This window comes from Sus scrofa, chromosome 8 (assembly GCF_054392235.1).
Source record: "Sus scrofa isolate SSC_HxYL_T2T_F1_AM1 chromosome 8, Sscrofa_HxYL_maternal_Yorkshire_Landrace_v2.0, whole genome shotgun sequence".
In the NCBI taxonomy this organism is placed as follows: Eukaryota; Metazoa; Chordata; class Mammalia; order Artiodactyla; family Suidae; genus Sus; species Sus scrofa.
This window is the reverse complement of record NC_139390.1, coordinates 25,730,633-25,750,817: the sequence shown is the minus strand read 5'-3', so window position 1 is coordinate 25,750,817 and position 20,185 is coordinate 25,730,633. Positions and strand designations below refer to the sequence as shown.

The following is a 20,185-nucleotide window of genomic DNA, read 5'->3' as shown; positions in this document are numbered from 1 at the left end:
TTTTCTTAGGTCAGTTTCCCAAGGCAATAGAAATAAAAACAAAAATAAACAAATGGGACCTAATCGAACTTTGAAATATTTTTCACAGCAAAGGAAACCATTTAAAAAAAAAAAGAAAGAAAAAGAAAAAAGGACAACCTACAGAATCGGAGAAGATAATTGCAAATGAAGTAACTGACAAGGGCTTAATCTCTAAAATATACAAACAAATCATTCAATTCAACAACAAATAAACAAATAACCCAATCAAAAAACGGGCAGAAGTCCTAAATAAACATTTCTCCAAGGAAGACATAAGACACAGGCTCATGAAAAAATGCTCAACATCCCTGATTATTAGAGAAATGCAAATCAAAACTACAATGAGACACCACGTCACACTGGTCAAAATGGCTATCATTAATAAGTCTACAAATAACAAATGCTAGAGAGGGTGTGGAGAAAAGAGAACCCTCCTTCGCTGTTGGTGGGAATATAAATTGTTACAACCACTATGGAAAATAGAATGGCAGTTCGCCAGAAAACTAAACATATAACTAGTACATGATCCAGCAATCCCAATCCTGGGCATATATCCAGCCAAAACTCCAGTTCGAAAAGATACATGAACTCCTTATGTTCATAGCACCACTATTCATATTAGCCAAGAAATGAAAACATCACATGAATGGATTAAGAAGTTGTACATAAACACAGAAACAGACTCAAGGACATAGAGAACACACTTCAGTTGCCAAGGGGCAGAGGGGAGCGAGTGGAAGGGACTGGAGTTTGGAGTTAGTAGATGCAAACAATTACATTTAGAATATATGGGTAATGAGGTCATACTGTACAGCATGGAAAACTGTGTCCAATCTCTTGGGACAGAACATGATGGGGGATATTTGAAAAAGAATGTGTGTGTGTGTATATATATATGTGTGTGTATATATACATATGGGTCATTTTCCTGTACAGCCAAAATTTACACATTTTAAATATATAATAATATATAATATATATATATATACATATGGGTCATTTTCCTGTACAGCCAAAATTTACACATTTTAAATCAACTATACTTTAATCTTTTTTTAAAAAAGACAGAAACATTTTAGAAATAAAAATAAACCCTATTGTTGTCAATTCCAAGAAAAGGTATATGACATCATTACTCATTAGAAATGCCAATTAAAGTCACATTAAGTTCTACCACATATCCAATATGGTGACCAAAATTTAAGGCTTAACAAGTGTTTGAGAAGATGCAGAACAACTGAAAACCTCATATAGTGCTGCCAAGAATGCAAATGGTACATTTTACAAAATACTTTGGCAGTTTCTTAAAAGTTGTATCTATACCTGACATATGACTCTGCCACTCTACTACTAGGTATATACCCAGGAGCCATAAAAATGTATGTCCATAGAAATATTTTTGCATGAATGTTTTTGTGGCTTTATTTATAATAACCTCAAAGTGGAAAAACCCACAGTATCAACAGATAAAAGAATAAACACATTTTGGTGTATTTATACAGTGGAATACCATTCACTAATAAACAAGAATGAACTACCAACACATGCAACAAAAATTCACATGGGTGAATTTTTAGCTAATTATACAGAGCGAAAATGACTCAAAAATAAATGCTACATTCAATGAGGCTATTTTTATGAAAGTCTACAAAATTCAAATTAAGTTTCAGTGATAGAAGAAGATTAATGACTCCTTGAGGACCAGGAAGTCTGAGGGGAAGTGAGGATACTAGAAGAGGTTGGAGGAAGTAAAATCACAAAGTGGCAATAGGACATTTTTGCCAGTGATGTATATGCTCATTATCATAATTACATACTTTAAATTGTATACTTTATCTATACACACACATAAATTTAAAGTGTATACTTTAACATTATATATATAATGTTATATATGTTGTGCATGTTATATATCATACAAGGGTAAAATATGTCCAAAGTTATTTACAGAAGTTAACAATGTCTCCAATGTTATCTAGAGATCAAAAAAGCTGTAGCATTTTTAGCATTTTAAGAGTAATCACTGTAGTATGCTCTTCAGATGAGAAGCCTTCAAATGGTCACTAAGCAGCTCTTGGATCAACATTCTCTTAGACAAACAAACCACCATTTCTATATTACAGATTAAATTATAAAACAACAAAATCGCTCATGACCTAATTTATCCTAGTCTTGTTTTTCATCTCAATAAAAAAGTAATGACATCATTTAAACTCCGAAGATCAAAAGAGATAATGTATATAAAGCAAAAATCATAAGCACAGAGTAAGTATTCAACACTTATTTAATATAGACTAATGTGTTTTACTGTGGAAAGCGAAATTAGCTCATGAAATATTCACTTTCTGACTTTGCCAGTTCTAGGAGTTTCAAGTAGTTGTTCAAGGATTGCTTCTGTGGCTTCAGTGTGGGCTATTAATAATCAGGAGAGGTATTAAAGTCCCCCCCCCGCTTCCCCTTTTCTGTGACTTGAGAGAGAAATGCTCCTATTATATTATTTTCAAAAGGATATAATAGAGGCCATTTATTTTTATAGCCCAGTGGTTTTCAGCCTGACTGCGTATTAGAATCAAACGGAGAATTTTTTGAATGCCTATAACTGGGCCTCATCCCAGACTAGAATTACTGAGAATGTGGCCCAGGGATCAGAATAAAAAAAAAAAAAAAAAAAAAAAAAAAAAAAAAAAAAAAAAAAATTGAGAATTTCTAACATCTAGCTAAGACCAAGAATCATCAAGTAACACTTTATTATAAATGTCATTACTTCACAGAATTATTACTCCAGACACTTCCATGAAATTAGAAATTTATTTTTTCTAGTGATGGATATTTTTATTACATATGTGTGTGTGTATATATATATATATATATATATGAAGTAAAAACCTAGTCTAATTAAAAAGTGAGCCTATTTTTATAACTTTTTGAATCATTATTTTTTTCCTACCTATAAACCATAGTTCTCCTGACATGTTCTCCTTTCACTTATTTTTTGCCACACCCTTGGCATATGGAAGTTCCTGGGGCAGGGATCAAACCTGTGCCACTGCATTGACCCAAGACACTACAGTGACAATGCTGGATTCTTAACCCACTGTGCCACAAGGGAACTACTTCTTTCACTTTTGACTCTGTAAGTTACCTATGTACTATAAGGAGTTAACAACAAACATAACATATTGAATTGCTTTTTGACTGTGTGCTTTAAACCATTTATTAAATTTATTAAACTGTGATTACTGTGAGTACATCAAACCCAAACTAAAATTAAATCAAGAGGTAGCAGATGCTAGCCATTCCACTTAATTGTCTAACAGCATATGCAGAAAGACACAATCTCCAAGGCAACTGAGACATAAAACCATGCAAAGATTTGATTTTGTTGACTAAAGTCAACATCTTGAATCACACAGTGAAGAAGGAAAAAAAAAAGGAAGTTATTTCAAAGAATAAGTTAGTGTAGGTTAGCATAAGGTATAGTTATCATGGTCTGTAGAAATTAGCATTGGTGTGCTAAAGCTTAAAGTCCAGATTATGCTATCGATAAATGGACTCAACTTTACCTACAACAGCAAAACTGCATAAATATATGAATATTTATACTTCATTTTACATATTGGAGACATACTGCCATTCACTTTGAGATTTTACATAAAGTTGTGGTCTATAGACATTGTCCATTGTTCATTAGGCGTGAAGATATTGTTCAGAGTGACCTGAGTTTGACCATTCCTACTCTCAGGTCAATGACTATTTTTAATGATTAAGAGTACTATTAATTTCCCCCATAAAAGAATCAAAAACAAGAAAATTACTATTTTTTACATTTCCTTTGCTTAATCAACAGAGCATAAAAAAAAGATACGTTGTCCAGCTCATTTGCATAATGGAGGCTTGCAAAGCAAAGAATACACTGAGAAACTATGATGACTTCTGAAAGGAAGAATGCTATACTCAGATCTAATCTCTCAGAATTCCTAGTTGAGAGAACATTAAAATTTCACCAGCTGAGTAGTATTCCATTGTGCATATATACCACATCTTCCTAATCCAATCATCTCTCAATGGACATTTGGGTTGTTTCCATGTCTTGACTATTGTGACTAGTGCTGCAATGAACAAGCAGGTGCATGTGTCTTTAAGGAGAGTTTTGTCCAGATATATGCCCCACAGTGGGGTTGCTGGTGGAATGGATTATCAATGAGATCCTGCTGTGTAGCACTGGAAACTATGTTTAGTCACTTATGATGGAGCATTATAATGTGAGAAAAAAGAATGTATACACATATGTGTAACTAGGTCACCATGCTGTACATTGGGAAAAAAACTGTACTAGGGAACTAACAATAAAAAATAAACAAATAAATAAATAAATTCACTGGCAATTTGTGTAAAAGATCCTTAATTTTATCACTGCCTGGATATCTGATTCATCTCTTTTTATACCATAGTGAGATACACCTTGACAGACCTTGTTATCAGTTTCTGCTGGGTAAAAAACAAACAAACAAAAAACTCAAAACCCTCGTTCCTGGAAGTTAACTACCACTTACTGAGCTCTTCTTGATTCAGAAAATTTGGTCTTGATTCAGTTAGGTAATTCTCTGCTGGCCTAAGCTGGCTTCATTCATTTATCTGTGGTCAGCCTCTAGATAGCACAACAGACCTGTTTTAGGAAGTTAACTCAATGACAGCTGGATAAGACAGGCCACTGAGCCACATGCCCTCTCTCATTCAGCATCTAATCTGGTCTCATTCACACGACCAGTTGTTCTGAAAGAAGCTAATACAGATCCTCTTCAAATTAATGCATGCTTTAATTCCCACTGGCTAAGACCAGTCACATGGCCATCATCAATTCAAGGGGTAAAGAAAGGAAAATTCCATCTTTTTATGTAAGAGGAGAATTATGACTATTTTTAGAATCTCTCCTATTCTTCCTGGGTAAATTTTATTCACTCCATCCAAAAACTCAATATTCTCATCCAGGCTTGGATCTAGGATCAAATGATGTTCATGAAGTCCTGATACAGCTTCTCTTCATCCAGGAAAACCTATTTGCTTCCCACTTTGAGTAGATTTAACATTATTTCCACCCCTACTTCTATGCTTTTACTTATTTTTCATTGGCTGTACTACATTTTAAGTTATTTGGATGCCTGTCTATATACTTGAACTAGTACAAAGGCAGGAAGTACCAGGTCAATATTTCATACATTTCTTTATAATTACCAACGATTAGTTTTATATGGTCATATTCTATGAACAAAACATCTTTCTGAATTTTGAATGAAGAAATGATGGAATAAATGAGTGATAAAGTTGATAACCTGATAATAGAAAGAGGCATTCTTTATATAATCTGGAACAGGCTTTTTTTTTTTTTTTTAACAAGAGTAATATCCAAAATTCAGCCTTTCTGGGAATTCCCATCATGGCGCAGTGGTTAATGAGTTCAACTAGGAACCATGAGGTTGTGGGTTCGAGACCTGGCTTTGCTCAGTGGGTTAAGGATCCAGCATTGCTGTGAGCTGTGGTGTAGGTCACAGATGCGGCTCGGATCCCACGTTGCTGTGGCTCTGGCATAGGGCTAGCAGCTACTTCTCTTGATTAGACCCATAGCCTGGGAACCTCCATATGCCACAGGAAGCGGCCCTAGAAAAGAAAAGGAAAAAAAATTCAACCTTTCTGGAATTATAAAGCTGTGAAAGCTTAACATGACAATATCCAAATGAATCCTAATTAGTGCATATTGTACCATTTTCAGTGCCATTTGATTGGCACAGCATGAGTAACAGAAACTATAACTCATGGAGATAAGAAGAATGAGTTGGTCAACTCACAAAGTATCAAAGATCTTACCTATAACTTCTGATTTCTAAAGATTTTCTATTATATTGATGTTTTCATTTGGATCATTTTTGGTCATCTACATTTACACAAAGTCTAAAAACAAATACTAATGGTAACAGGCTAAATCTTATCTTTATACTCCTGCCATTTTAAACCAGAAGAGTCAGGAAAACTCAGGTTTATTTGAAAAATATAGAAAGAGATTCAGAATTTAAAAGGCAAACTTGTGTAGGTATTTTAATATTTATCATCAGTGGACATTTCTTCGTATGTTTATCAGTGCATCTTTATTACCATTACGAAGGTTTTACCTATTTAGGCACATCTTTATGAGTGGTCACATTAGTATTTCTCTTGTGTTTTTCCACTATCTCGATTATCTCTAAGGCCATATATGGGACATGTGTATTAATCTGTGCATATTGGAATTAATAGATGTTTTTGTGTGCACTTGTTTATTAAGGATGCAAGAGTTTGTCAAGGGATTGTAGAGGATTTCAGGAGATGACATTATTTATAGGAGCACTTCAAAATTATAAGGCCACCACAGTATACTTTGTAGCATGTTTCTACTTATGATAGGAACAAATAGTTGGATATATCTATGGGCCCTCTATCTCTAAAGCCACTATTTTGGTTAGTTGAGATATCTAGCTATCACCCAGCTGAGATATCTTTTATTTTTTAAAGTTTTATGCATGAAAAACAAATTCTAGAGCCCAAGAAATTTGTGTTCTAATTATTGCTTTATAATTTCTTTGCAACTATGAATTATTTACTACATGTCAATAACACTTTTCACATAAAGTGGTTCTGTTGAATGGTCTCTAAGTGCATATGATACCTATGTTGAATACTGGAACCACAACAAACTATGTATGTAAATTCGAGCAAATATATCCCTAAATATCAATTTCCTCATTTGTTCAGTATCTATACTAATATCTACTGACTAGACTGTGTAACAATCACATAAGGATGGCTTGAAATGAAGTAGCGAAAGTAGAGTGCACAGTGCTTGGCATGTAAAAGATGCTTAATAAATCTTAACTCTATTTCATTGTAAACAGTAGAGTAAGAAAGAGAATTCAGATTACATTACAGTTGAGAGTGAAACACCAATGCAAATAAAAGGCAATTAAGAACTATAAGAGGCATAGTATTTTTAAAATATCCATCTTTAAAATTAAAGTCACTGAATGTGAAAGCAAAAATAATAATCAGAAACTATCATATAACGCTATATCCTAATTACAGTATAAACTTTCAAAAGCAGGTTGACTTAGCTAGTCTATTAAAAATCCAGAAGTAGATTTTGAAAAAGAACCCATCAGTCCAGATGGCCTTATTCTCCAATGCATCTAATTTGAAAACTGGCTATTTTTTTCACTTCGAGTAAAAATTAAATGGTAAATATTATTATTCTATAATTTCTGTTGATTACCTCCCATTATCTATTAACACCCTGAGATAATGTCTCTTCTAAGATATTCCATCATTAATATTTTTGGAGTTTTATACTCACAGCAAAATTGAGAGCAAGGTAGAGATATTTCATATACTACCTTCTTCCACAAATATATAGTCCCCCCCATTTTCAACTTTCCTCATCAGGGTGATACATTTGTTACCTCTGATAAACCTACATTGGCGCACCATTAATATATTAATATGTACGATACTTTATTTTCATACTTTGGACTTTTTCATACTTATCTAAGTAAGCCCTTATTTCTCATTTCAATGAATTGGCAGTAAATATTCCCTAAATTTCATAAAGAATTCTATGCAACACAACAGTTAATTGGAGTACATACAACTTATTGCTATTAAAACATAAGCATATTTGATTAATTCAAAATGATAGCAGACCTTGATCGTTACCTTCTTCATGGTACTTTTCTTAAAGAACATGTGAGAAAATATATTTTAATATTTCTTTTCCTTCATATATACTTTCATTTTTCAGGTTTCATTTCATTTGTTAACTAGAGGGTTTTTTTGTAAAGCGGTTAATTCACACATCTAACAGCATGACCAAACTCTCATGGATTTCTTACCCTACTCTGCCTTACTTTCTCATTGTCCTTAATGTCCTGTCCTGTCATAGCAACTAACTTTTATTAAGTATAGTAAACACATTTTTTTTTAGTAAACACCATTTCTAATGCTGTAAAGGAGAAAAAAATCAAAATCAGATTCCTTCTTAATTTATATACAGCACTAAGTATTTAAAGTATTTTGTCTAATGGTTATAAAAGTTTCCTCTAAATAAAGAACACAGGTTTAAGATATATTGTATTTCATTTTAAGGGCTATGATTAGGTTAAAAAAAAAAAAAGTCCTTTCTTCATATGCTTACCCCTACTGTATAAGCACTGTGAAGTTCTTCCAGGTTGACAGAGGTTCAAATTGCAAGGCTCAGTCTCTAGAAATTTCTCACCTCCTCTTAACTACTGAAAACGAATGAAGCACTACCCATTATTCATGTTTGCACAGTAACATTTGTGTCTGGGGAGAAGAGGGGATTGATTCTCCACTCTCTAAAAAAATAAGAAGTATTAAACATCATAAATATTCATTTTTAATTTAAGAATATTAAAATAAGCTCATTGAAGTTATCACTTAGGCTGTATTTGCTGATACAAAATCTTATATATTTAAAAATAAATAGAAGCACTGAGATGAGTGTTTTCTCTTTAAAAAAAAAAAATTGTCCTTTATCAAAACCAACCACATCTTTTTGTCTTAATTTGAGAACTTTCCTTAATACATTGTTACCTAATTTAAGTTTTTTTCTTCATGCCATTTACTTACATAGGGCCCATCAAAACATTTATTAGCAGTTCTCAATCATGAGGATACCATCCCAGGGGCTACTTAAAAGAATTTCCAGATATAACGAGAGAGTGTGTATCAAACACCTCCATTCATATTTACTTTTACACAATTCCAACAAATGTAACTGAATATGTTAGGTAGAATCCTAAAATTCCCCTAAGATTTTCAATTGTAACCATGGGGACTGAATAATGAGGGCATATCACTTCCTTGACTACATTATATGGTGCAGTTGATCTTAAAATTGGGGGAGAATCTAGGTGAGCCAAATCCAAAATTCATAAACCCGTTAAGAGCAGAGTTCTCTCTGGCTGACAGCAGAAAGAAAAGTCAGAGAGATTCCATGTGCAAAAGGGATTTGACTCATCTTTGTTGGCTTTTAAAGGTGTTGTAGGACAAGGAATGTTGGCTGCCTGTAGAAGATGACAACCGTCCCTAGCTAAACACCAGCAAAGAAAAAGGACTGAGGTCCCTGAGAAACAAAGCTGCTGAATTTGACAGCCTTAGATGCATGGAAGCAAATTCTTCCTCATAACTTATAGTTAAGAATTCAGCCTGGCTGACACCTTTAGTTCAAACTTGTGATAACTCTAACCAGAGGTCTCACCTAAACTATTGATCCATGTAATTGTGAGAAAATGAATGGAATTTAGTTTAAGTTGCCAGGTGGTTTTTTTTTTTTTTTTTTTGGGGGGGGGGAGTCTTATTTTTAGGTCTGCATCCATGGCATACCAAAGTTCCTAGGATAAGGGTAGAATCAGAGTTGTAGCTACCAGACTACATCACAGCCACAGAAATATGGGATCCAAGCCACACCTGTGACCTACACCACAGCTCACGCCAATATCAGATCCGTAAGCCACTGAGCGAGGCCAAGAATTGAACAGATATCCTCATGGATACTAGTGGGGTTGTTTCCACTGAGCCAGGATGGGAACTCTGCCAGTTGTTTTGTATTTGTTGCCTAGCAATAGAAGATTAACATAGCCTAATTTTATTATTTTCAAAATTTGGGGAACATATCCTATTTTCCAAATAAAATCTTTGTAGAAATCAACATGCCAAACTTGTATAATCAGAATTTCTCAGGTTAAAAAGGTGGTCATATATATCTATATATATCAACTGGCCTCACTTTTATCCCATATGGCCCCATCAATGAATCCCAGGAATCTTCAGTAGCCTAGTAGGATCATTGAACACTAGAGTATTATTTGAATTTCAGAGTCAAAAAGTAAGGTGTTTCAAATGAAAAGTGTATTGTGTCTGCTTCTTGGATTTACAACCTTTAGCCACCTGGATTTGTCAAAGACTAGATAGCTTTTACCTATATTTTAATAGTTCCACTCCAAATTCTGGCAACAGCCCCTTGTACTTCCCATTCTAAAACAAAAAATAGCCCACTGCCAGCTCTAAATTTCTGTTTTGGATGAAACTGAAAGAAAATATAAGAGAAAGCCTGTGACAGCATATATTCCACATTGTAATGATTTCTTGCCAGGATACAAAGCATGCAAAAATATAATTTTTCTACATATTTCCTGAAATCCATGGACCTTTTCATGAATGAATTTCATCAATAAAAACAAAACAAACAAACCCTCAAAAAACAACAACACAACACTGAGCAGCTATTTTGTAGCAGGGAAATCAACTGAACAAAGGATCATCAAGAAAAATGAAATTCCCAAGAAAGCTAACATTCTTAAAACTATTTTCACTTTAAAGATTAGAAAATCCCTTTTAGGCAATACTCAGAGAAATGTCTGAGTAGGATGATTCATTTTTACAATGACTATTGGGGCAGTTATTAGCATCTGACATTTATCGGCAAGTACACTCTAAGCTGAATTTGTACATGTAGAATTTCTTTTCACTGCAAGGTGTTTGTTGAGTTTCTCAAACAGAAGTTCCAGGCAAGAAATAATCAACTGAATAAATTTGGGGAGATATTTTCCTTGTTGATAGAGCACTGCTGTATAGCAAAACAATGCCAGGCTTGCTTCGGAAGAAGTACTGTTGGTAACTTTTTGTGAATGTTCTTGCTTTTAAGTATTTCTAATAGAAATTTGTTTTGGATATTTAATAATAATTATACCCTCACTATGGTAGGGAAGGAAAATTTCTAATGATTTAAATATTAAAAGTTCTATCATTGTTTCTATGAATAAGCTATTTAACCTCTGAATCTTTGTAACCTTGTTTCGGAAATGTTTCCAAAACATCAACAATAATAAAGAAAATAAGTTATGTTAAAAAAAAATAAAAAATTATATTCTCCGAGTAACACTCCCAAATACATGTTTTTTTAATCATGTTTGAAGTAAGGAGATCAAATATCACATCCCCATTTTGTTTGCCTGGGAAAACTGAAAAAAAAAAATTTAAAGAGCAAAAAAGACTAGTGCATATCCTATCTAGTACACACTTCTGGGTTATCTGATTCTGTGTATCAGTTACTGTCTTCGAACTCTACTTAGTTTCCTACAACTATGTAAGTTGTAGGGAAAAAAAAAAAAAAACTGGTAGCATTGTCAATGATACTTGTTTGTAGAAATGCCAATGAGTTTTATCCAGTGAATATAGTTATCCTGTGGGAACTGACCAATTTTGAGTCTATTTTCCAATTCATTTCAGGATCCTAATTGATTATAGGATGTTATTTGAACTCTCTTTTGAATCAGTTGTTGCTATCTTATCAGTTTCTTCATTAATTAATGATAGTGTTGGTTTTCCATTGTTATATAATAATTATTGCAAGAACAGGATAAACAATACAAATACATTATTTCACAGTTTCTGCATGTCAGCAGTCCAGGAATGACTTAACTGAGTCCTCTGTTCAGGTAATCAGGATCTTTTGCTTTTTATTTGTTTTTATTTTTGCCACACCATGGCATGTAGAAGTTCCTGGGCCAAGGATTGAACCTCCACTGTTGCAGTAACACCAGATCCTTAACCTGCAACACCATAAAGGAACTCCAGGTTATGATCTTATCTGAAGCCCAGGGTCTTCTTTCCAAGCTCTCTGAGTATTAGAAGAATTGATTCTAGGACTCACAACCTTAGCTCCTATATGCCTCCTGCTGTTCCTTGTCCTATGGAATTGTCCAGAATTGTTTAAAGCATCAAATGCTCAAATCTAGAAAATCCAATAAATTCCAAGTGAAATAAAAGGAAAAATTCATTGTTTCACATAATTTCTCATTATGATGAAACTTCTGAACACCAAACAATATAAGATGATTTGAAGTGTAGCCTATGAAAGATAATTACAAAAGGATGATACATAAATTTAAAAGTAACTTCTCTATGTAAACAATTGAATTCAAAATTAGAACGGAATGACACTTTTAAAGAGTCAAAAGAAAATTTCTGGTAAACTCCAACTTTGCACCAAGCAAAATTATCCCTTAAAAATGAGAGCGAAATAAACATTTTAAGAGAAAATAGTCAAGAAAAGTTAACCTTACATATAGTCACTAACAGAAATTCTAAAGGAGGTATTTGAAGAAGGAAAATCATTCCCTGATGTGGACTGAATCACAAAAAGCAGGGATGGATAAAAATCATAAATAACTAAGCAAATCTAAATTAATTGGCAGCATAAAGTTTTTAAATGTCTAATTTGAGGTGACCAGGCAAAGATAAGCTGGAGTTAATACACCGAATAGCCAAAGACTATAAACTGGGAAGGGCCTGATAGGACTTAAGCATTCCAATATACTTTTATTTTTAGAAAGGGTGGTGGAAATACAAAATAATTTTTAGTGCTTCCTAAAGCAGCAAGACTATCTAACACCCAAGATAAACATCTAACATGTCATTTCCAAGCAAGTATAGATGGGAAAATGAGATGAGAAAGTTAAAAACATCAAATTAATATAAATCAACAAAGTTAGAACACACTCTCATACCATACACACAAATAAAGGCTTAAAGACTTAAATATAGGACATGACACCATAAAACTCTCAGACAAGAACATAGGCAAAATAATCTGATATAAATCATATCAATGTTTTCTTAGGTCAGTCTCCCAAGGGAATAGAAATAAAAGCAAAAATAAACAAATAGGTCTTAATGAATCTCATAAGCTATTGCATAACAAAGGAAACCGTAAACAAAATAACTACAGGATGGGAGAAAATATTTGCAAATGCTGTGACCAACAAGGGTTTAATTTTCAAAATATACAAACAGCTCATATAGCACAATAACAACAACAACAAAAAAACCCCAAAAAGCCCAACTTAAAAATTGGTAGAAATCCTATTTAGAAACTTCTACCTAGAATGTCTATTTAGACATCTCTCCCAAGAAGACATATTGATGGCCAGTAGGCACATGAAAAGATGTTCATTATCACTAATTATTAGAGAGATGCAAATCAAAACCAAAGTGAGATATCACCTCACACCATCACTAAAAAAATCTACCAATAATAAATGTTGAAGAGGGTATGAAGAAAAGGGAACTCTCTTTAAAAAAAACTGTAATCTGAAAGACACATGCACCCCTATGTTCATAGCAGCATTAAACAGCTAAAACATGGAAACAACCAAAATGTCAAAATGGATAAAGATGTATACATACACACACACACCCCAGAATATTACTCAAGCCACTAAAAATAATGAAATAATGCCATTTGTAGCAACATGGATGGACTAAGGATAGAGTTGCCATATGATCCAGTAATCCCACTCCTGGGCTTATACCCAGAAAAAAACTATAATCTGAAAGACACAAGCACCCCTATGTTCAGAAAAGCATTATTTAAAATAGCTAAGACATGGAAACAGCCAAAATGTCAGAATGGATAAAGATGTGTGTATATACACACGCATACACGAATATTACTCAGCCAGTAAAAACAATGAAATAATGCCATTTGCAGCAATATGGATGGACCTAGAGATTATCCTAATAAGTGAAGTAAGTTAGAAACAAAAATATGATGATGTTTATACATGGAATCTAAAATATAACACAAATGAATCTATCTACAAGATAGACTCACAGACATAGAGAAGAGACTTTTGCTTGCCAAGGTGGAGGGTGGGTGATGGAGGGAAGAATTAGGAGTTTGGGATTAGCAGATGGAAACTAGTAATATATAAGATGAATAAAAAACATATAGCACAGGGAACTACATGCAACATCCTGTGACAAACCATAATGTAAAAGAAAATGAATTATGATGTGAATACAACACATCTTTCCAGACTCAACGGCTGTTTCTGTTCATAATTCTTGCCCTAACAACCAAATACAGTCTATTCTCTTAATAATCAGGACCTAGCACAACTACTTATACACATATATAAAATACTCTGGACATACATACGTTATATGTAAATAAACATTCACCCTAATCCATATTGGTAACCAGCTTTCGAGCCGAAGGTAATGTTTCTTTGAAGTCTGAAAACTTTCCTACATGATGTATTTTCTGGTACCTGGTGTACTTCTATGTTCATTCTCTTGAGTTTTCATGTCATTTGTGCATATTATCATTTTAGAAATTTTTCATGATGTATTTTAATTAGTTGTTTACATGTATAGTTTCCCTGGGCTATATCTCTTTTTAACCTGAGGTCAAATTTTTAGCTCCAGTTCTGAGACATAAACCCAGTTCCCAGCACATGATAGAAACTCCGTAACATCTTGGAATAAATTTCCAATTTAAAAAAGTATTCATGAGGTTCTGGCTTAAACATCAAGTTCCTCTTCACTGAAGAACTTTTGAAAAACGTTCAGTCAGTAGAATGCGCTAATTTGTTGTTGACTCTGGAATCTCATTTGGTCTGGATTTTATATGCTTATCTGAGATGGTGGTGTGTTGATTCATGAGACAGGATGTGGTAGCTAGGTTTGCAAGTTCCTAGATTTCTAAGATGACTTTTCTGTACAAATGTATGATGGTCAGACTTGGAAGTCAGTCTAAGTTTAAACTCTCATTTTTAGCTGTGACTTGAATTATGTAGCTGCTCTGTAAAAGGTTTTGCTCATCCATCCAAAGTTAACAAGTTTACTTTTCTTCATCTGTAAAGGTCAGATAACAATAATACCTATTGTACTGAATTCTTGTGAAAATTAAAGGAATTGAGTTCTATATGTGTATGTACACCTATCTGGATGTGCATGTAGATATTTAGATATACACACACAGCTGGCTGGGAACATTATACAGAAGGTTTTGATATTATCATTATCAATCACAGTTTTAGTATTTTTTGAAAGTATTTTGGTAACTGAGTTTTTTCTTAATTTATTTTGCAAATAGATTTCTGGTTCCTATGGCTTTCTTAGCCTACGCTCGTCTAAAATGAGTTGTCAAGTTGTTCAAGGCCCATATATCCAGTTTCAACTTTTTCTTTTTTTGGGGCCACACTCAAGGCATAAGGAAATTCCCAGGCTAGGGGTTGAATCAGAGCTGTAGCTGCTGCACTGTGCCACAGCCATAGCAACATGGGATCAGAGCCATGTCTGCAACCTACGCTACAGCTCATAGCAACACCAGATCCTTAACCGACTGAACAAGGCCAGGGACTGAACCCGCATCTTCATAGATACTAGTTGGGTTCGTTACTGTTCAACCACGATGGGAACTCCCCAGTTTCAACTTATTTATTTGATCATGGGTTAACCTTTATTTAGTTCTGCAAAATACTCTACCCAATGCCAGGTGTCTGTTTAATTCATTAACTAAGGAAGATTGTGAAGCAAGCAAAAAAAAAAAAAAAAAAACCCACAATCGCAGGTGAAGGTGATTCACAGAGTTCCCATCGTGGCTCAGTGCAAACAAATCCAACTAGTATCCATGAGGATGTGGGTTCAATCCCTGACCTCACTCAGTGGGTTAATGATCCAGCATTGCCATGAACTGTGGTGAAGGTCACAGACGTGGCTCAAATCTGACATTGCTGTGGCTGTGGTGTAGGCTAGCAGCTGTAGCTCTGATTCAACCCCTAGCCTGGCAACTTCCATATGCCACAGGTGTGGCCATAAAAAGCAAAAAAAAAAAAACAAGTGAAGGTGATTCAAATATGTAGCCACTATATATAAAAGAGCAGCATTCGCAATTTGAAGTAAATTACATTTGAATAAAGTTAAATATTTATAATTAGATCAGCCTATGTAACTATCTGCTTTGAAACCAAGGATAGCAGTAAGTTCAAAATAATTAAAAATTTAAAAAATCCACATATGGACAAATGTACAGTGCTCTGGGAAGTACATTTAAAATATACACTAAAGAAAAATAACATTTTCCCATACATTTCAAATCTATATTGTTTACAAAAACACTAACCATACCAAACAATATGTGAACCAATCATATACAGTTTTGTATTTTGTGGCACGTAGGAATGAAGACCAAATAGTTTCTCTTTTAAGTTTGTAGCTACCTATAAGCTACCAATATTTCTTAAACTTTGACAAATATTCCCTCCACTAAGAGCTATATTATATAATATTTTATTTGTTTATGGTCATGATTCACAGGCCTCTTTAGGTCAAACGATTCCAAATAAGTTCCAGAAAAGCTTTACATATATACAGACACACAGACACACACAAAGCATATATGCATATGTACACACAAATGTAATACCGATTACATACTAATACCAGTGCATTTAATATCCACCTGTATTAAAAAAAACTTTTGCAAATGCAGAAATTCTAACAAAAAATCAAATGAGTCATATACCAATGAATAAATTCAAGAATACTTTTCTATCATTTAAATCTACATTTACCACTTAAAAACTCAGACTTCCTTTACAAATTGTTTAAATTTTAAAATCTTTTCTCAAACATTTTCAGTGGTTATTTTCTAAATTTAACCTTAATGAGCTGAGCAGTATTTTTCTGACATTCATTATTTGTGTTTATAAATTCCATCCTAAGAAGATATAGTTATAATTAATTCACTAGGCAATGAAATATACCACAAATTAGTAGTGCATACCATTTATTAAAAAAAAAATTTTGTCAAGAGAAGCCAAGAATGCTCAGAATAGCAAATGAACTTTAAGAAAGTGACTTGAAAATATAAGAATAAGTTTTTCCTGGAGTTCCCTTGCAGAAATGTGGGTTAAAGATCCAGCTTTGTCACTGCAGTGGCTTGGGTTGCTGTTATGGCATAGATTGAATTCCTGGCCTGGGAACTTCTACATGCCTCAGGTGTGGCCAAAATAAATAAATAAATTTTTCTGATCTACAAATTGGAAGTATCCTAAGAAAACTATGCTGGAAACTCACTTAGTTTGGACTTCTCTCTCTTTGCTTATTCTACTTACTAATAGAGTCATTTAAATGTCCATGTGCCTCATAAAAATAAAGCATCACAAAAGTATGTTTTTCTGTTATCTAGACTCTATTTTATATTTCTATGGTAATTAGGAAAGATGAGTTATTACTTTTGTCCAGACCCCTGAAGACTTCATGATAACAATCTCAAACACAGTCTAAGCATGTCATTATGTTAATAAAATTTACTTTCTCATACACGTGATATTTTTTGCATGGCAGAGATTCTAATCCCTGATTTCACCAAGATGACAAAACATACAGTTTACAACTACAAAATGACATTGGAATTTTTCAGCTTAAAATTTTGATTAAATATTGTGAGGCTTATGTTTCTTTTCTAATGAGGACCTATTGAAAAACAATATATTCCATATGTTAGAAAATATCTAAATATAAGCCTATTTGATATAGGAAATACAGTAATGATTTCTCAATATCCCTACAATTCTTGTGGCTCCAATATTTTGCCTATATATACAAAGACCTGAAAATAGTCTCAATATAGTTTTTATCTAAAAGCATTTATTTTTTGTTTGATTTTACTCTTAAGGTGATACTTGCTCTCCAAATGATAAGACCAAAAGAACAGTACAACACAGAAACTCTTAAGGATAATTACTGCTACATGGATTCATCTTTAACACTCTTTCTTTCAAACTTCACAGCCCATTCAGGAAACTCTACATTTAATGTTTTCTCCAAATCCAGCATCTCCTCCCATGATCACTTCCAGAACCTAGATCCAAAGTACCATTATCTTTCTCAGATTAAAAAAAAAATGCTCACCGATTGTTGTTTCAAGCCTAACTCCTGATCATCTATTTTCAAAACCATATCCAGAAATCCTTTAAAAAGCAAATGAAACCATGTCCTTTACTTAAAACATTGCAAAGGATTTTACTGAGTCAGCATAATAGCCAAAGTTGTTACTATTGTGATCTGTAAAATCTTTGCCACGTGTAGCTCATTGCCCGTGACTGACTCTACCCCAGCTGCCCCTCAAGCAAGTCATGATTTTGTCATTAGAATGGTGGTTTCCTCTTTCTGGTTTGTTTTTAACCCAGACATACATATCACTTGTTTTATTACCTCTGGTCTTTATTCAAATATCCAGTTTTTAATGAAGACTTTGCAACTTCACTTAAAATTATCTCTCTTGCACCCCACTGTAAATAGTCCCATTTGCCTGTTTTGTTTCTCCACAGGACTTAATAGCACATAATATACCACATACTCTAAGCTGTTGAAAGTGAAGTCCTCTGATGGTAGGATTTTTGTCTGTTTTATTCACAACTATTTTTATGCCCTGTTTCTGTAGTGTAGCTATTATCACGTTCACCTCACACAACCATTTCTGCAACTGGTAGCACAGTTCAGTAAATACTTTTTAAATTAATAAAAAAATGTCTTAAGGAAAAAAGTGTTTCTTCCTGCTAGGATTCTTGCACTAGCTTTCCATTGCTGCTATAAACAATTACCACAAAGTCAATGGCTTAAAGTAACACACATTATCTTAGAATTGTATAGTGTAAAAATCAAACACAAGTTTCACCGCTCTAGCAGTAAAATAAGGAGAAGGGATAGGTCCATCTCTTTACTTTTCTGACTGTCTAGAGGCCACCCACATTCAATAGCTTGTGACTCCCTACCTTCGTCTTCGATGCTGGCAATGTCACCTCTCTCTGAACAGTCTCCTGAGGTTACATCTTCCTCTGATTCTGACTTCTGCTGCTGCTCTCGCTGAACACCCTCCCGTGGCCACATCTTCCTCTGATTCTGACCTCTTCTTCCGCCCTCTCTCACTTTCAAAGACCCTCATCACTAGATTGGGCACAGCTGAATGATCCAGGCTATTCACCTATTTTAAGGGCAACTAATTAGCTAATTTAATTCTATCTGAAACCTCAATTCTCTCTTTCCATGTAACTTAGAGTCATGGGTTCTGGGGATTACAATATGGACATTTTTGGGTGGCCATTTTTCTATCTACCATAGTTCCCTTCTGTAAGCATTCTCGAATCTTTCCCTTCCTTCTATGTCCTCAAGCATCTTGACTTGGCTCTCACCTTTGCACTGTAACCACTTGCACCCGAATTACCAATGATTTCAACTACCTCATTCAGGAGACACTCTTCCACCCTCATATTGTTTTACACACATGCAGCATGTTAAGCATGGAATGAGCAATTTTTTAACTTCCTTATTGAAACCATCTCCTACCTTTCTTTCTCTGGAATGTCTTCCCTGGTTCATTTACCACTCTGAAGTACTCTTGCCATTATTCTTTTCAGATTCTTGTTGATATAGCCTCCATTTAAATATTGGTGCTTTTTCAGCATTCTAAAACTGAATTTCTTCTTTGTGATTATGCAGTCTCTGGCTACCTATCTTCATATTTGTAACTTAATATTCAGGCATCTCTAGTGAGCATTACAATTGTTATCTACAAATTGAGCATTTCTTTAGAGATATTCCATAGGACCTTTGGTATATAAGTGTCAGAATTTGTTAATCATTCCACACATCTTTTTCTTCCTTGTATGTGCCACCTTTCTTAATAGCCTCAGGATGCTCCAATTGAGCTGTAACAAAAAATAAAAGCCATTTTGTCTTGAATTCCCTGTATCTATCTCTGTCTTGATTTATCTCTCAAAAAATGTCATTTATGGATTTCCCTGGAGTTCCCTAGTAGGTAAGCACTCAGCGTTGTCACTCTGTGGCTTGAGTTCAGTCCCTGGCCCGGGAACTTCTGTGTGTTACAAACACAGACAAAGAAAAATTTCATTTATAATACGTTAATACAACCTGAATGTTCTACTCTTGTGTTCTTTATCTTTACTGATTTATTCTGAGCCTTTATTATTTTTCTCATAATGCAGTATTGTTTTTCCTTGCCTTTAGTCCTCCTCATTTTATATTTGAATGTTCATACATGACCATGATAGCATTAGAAATTACAGTTTAACTATATCGTTGAGCTGTTTAAAATCTACAGGGAAAGGGCAGAATTATTTTGGATAGTATGAGAACTGTCCAGCTTCATTTTCCTTTCTGGTCCCTTAATTCGACCATTCCTTCTTGATATTTCCTTGATTCAATCTTGTGAATTACTTAGAATTCAGAAGTGTGCACCATATGTTTTACA

General features: G+C 34.0%; 1 long non-coding RNA gene across 1 annotated transcript in view; it reads right to left on the bottom strand.

Moving 5' to 3' along the window:
• LOC146400377 (uncharacterized) overlaps window positions 1–18,824 on the bottom strand; it is a 257,097-nt gene extending 238,273 nt beyond the window's left edge. Inside the window, exon 1 of the long non-coding RNA XR_014813731.1 lies at window positions 18,690–18,824. This is a non-coding gene — a long non-coding RNA (uncharacterized LOC146400377). The remainder of the gene's footprint in view (window positions 1–18,689) is intronic.
• Window positions 18,825–20,185: the final 1,361 nt, after the last annotated feature.